Consider the following 2,500-nt stretch of genomic DNA (forward strand, 5'->3'; position numbering starts at 1 on the left):
TGAATATCTGGTTAGTGCACTGGCTCCCTCTCTCTCTCTCTCTCTCTCTCTCTCTCTCTCTCTCTCTCTCTTTAATGCTTTGGATTTGACGCCCAGTTTAGTGCATTGGCTTTGACTCTCTGGTTACTGCACTGGCTTTTACTCTCCCTCTCTGGTTACTGCACTGGCTTTGACTCCCAGTTTAGTGAATTGGCTTTGACTCCCTTTTAAGTGCAGTGGCTTTGACTCCCAAACTCTCTCCCTCTCTCTCTCTCTCACTCTCTCTCTTTAATGCTTTGGATTTGACGCCCAGTTTAGTGCACTGGCTTTGACTCTCTGGTTAGTGTTCTGGCTTTGACTCTCCCTCTCTGGTTAGTGCACTGGCTTTGACTCCCCGTTTAGTGAATTGGCTTTGACTCCCTTTTAAGTGCAGTGGCTTTGACTCCCAATCTCTCTCCCTCTCTCCCTCTCTCTCTCTCTCTCTCTCTCTCTCTCTCTCTCTCTTTCTCTCTCTCTCTTTTTAATGCTTTGTATTTGACGCCCAGTTTAGTGCACTGGCTTTTACTCTCTCTGGTTGGTGCACTTGCTTTGACTCTCTGGTTAGTGCACTGACTTTGACTCTGGTTAGTGCACGGGCTTTGACTCTCTTGTTAGTGCACTGGTTTTGACTCTCTCTGGTTAGTGCACTTGCTTTGACTATCTTGGTTTGTGGACTGGCTTTCACTCTCTCTCTTTATTTTTGTCTCGCTGTCTCTCTGGTTAGAGCTCTGGTGTTGAATATCTCTCTGGTTAGTGCACTGTTTTTGACTCTCTCTCTGGTTAGTGCACTGCTTTGAATCTCTCTCTGGTTAGTGCACTGGATTTGACTCTCTCTCTCTCTCTATCTCTCTCTCTCTCTCTTTCTCTATCTGGTTAGTACACTCGCATTGACTCTCTTGATTAGTGTTTTGGCTTTGACTCTCTCTGCTTAGTGCGCTCGTTTTGACTCTCTGGATAGCGCACTGGTTTTGATTTCTCTCTCTGGTTAGTGCACTGGCTTTGACTCTCTCTGGTTGGTGCACTTGCTTTGACTCTCTGGTTAATGCACTGACTTTGAATCTGGTTAGTGCACTGACTTTGAATCTGGTTAGTGCACGGGCTTTGACTCTCTTAGTGCACTGGTTTTGACTCTGTCTGGTTAGTGCACTGGAACCGACTATCTTTGTTTCATGCACTGGCTTAGAATCTCTTTGGTTGGTGCACTGGCTTTGACTCTCTCTGGATAGTGCACCGGCTTTCTCTCTCCCTCTCTCACTGGTTAGGGCACTGGATTTGACTCTGGTTAGGGCACTGGATTTGACTCTGGTTAGTGAACTGGCTTTGACTCTCTCTATGGTTAGGGCACTGGCTTTTACTTTCTCTCTGGTTAGTGGACTGTCTTTGACTTTCTCTCTGGATACTGCACTGGCTTTGATTCTCTCTCTCTCTCTCTCGTTAGTGCACTGGCTTTGTCTCTTTCTCTCTCTGGTTAGTTCACTGGTTTTGACTCTCTGGTTAGTACACTGGCTTTTAATCTCTCTATGGTTATTGCACTGGCTTTGACTCTCTCTCTCTGTTTAGATCACTTTTTGTGACTTTCTCTCTGGATAGTGCACTGGTTTTGAGTCTCTCTCTCTCTGGTTACTGCATTTGCTTTGACTCTCTCTGGTTAATGCACTGGCCTTGAGTCTCTCCCTCTCTGGTTAGTGCATTGGCTTTGTCACTCTCTCTGGTTAGTGCACTGGTTTCGACTCTCTAAGGTTAGTGCACTGGCTTTGACTCGGTCTGGTTAGTGCACTGGCTTTGACTGTCTCTCTCTCTCTCTGGTTAGTGCACTGGCTTTGACTGTCTTCTTAGAGCACTAGCTTTGACTCTCTCTCTCTCTGGTTAGTGCACTGGCTTTGACTTTCTGGTTAGTGCACTGGCTTTGACTTCCACTCTGGTTAGTGCACTTGCTTTGACTCTCTTGTTAGTGCACTGGATTCGAGTCTCTGGTTAGTGCACTGGCTTTGACTATCTGGTTAGTGCACTGGTTCCCTCTCTCTCTCTCTCCCCCCCCCTCTCTCTCTCTCTCTCTCTCTCTCTCTCTCTCTATCTCTATCTCTCTCTCTCTGGTTAGAGCATTGGCTTTGACTCTCTCGGCTTAGTGCAATAGCATTGACTCTCTCTCTGGTTAGTGCACTGGTTTTGACTCTCTCTGGTTACTGCAATGGCTTTGACTCACTCTTGTTAGTTCATTGGCTTTGACTCTCTCTGGTAAGTGCACATTTCTTTGACTGTCTCTCTCTCTCTCTCTCTCTCTCTCTCTCTCTCTCTCTCTCTCTCTCTCTCTCTCTTGTTAGTGCACTGACTTTGTCACTTTCTCTCTCTGGTTAGTGCACTTGTTTTGACTCTATGGTTAGTGCAATGGCTTTTACTCTCTTTCTGGTTAGGGAACTGGCTTTGCCTCAATCTATGGTTAGGGCACTGGCTTTGACTTTCTCTCTGGTTAGTGGACTGGCTT

Source organism: Carcharodon carcharias, chromosome 12 (genome assembly GCF_017639515.1).
Source record: "Carcharodon carcharias isolate sCarCar2 chromosome 12, sCarCar2.pri, whole genome shotgun sequence".
Lineage (NCBI taxonomy): Eukaryota > Metazoa > Chordata > Chondrichthyes > Lamniformes > Lamnidae > Carcharodon > Carcharodon carcharias.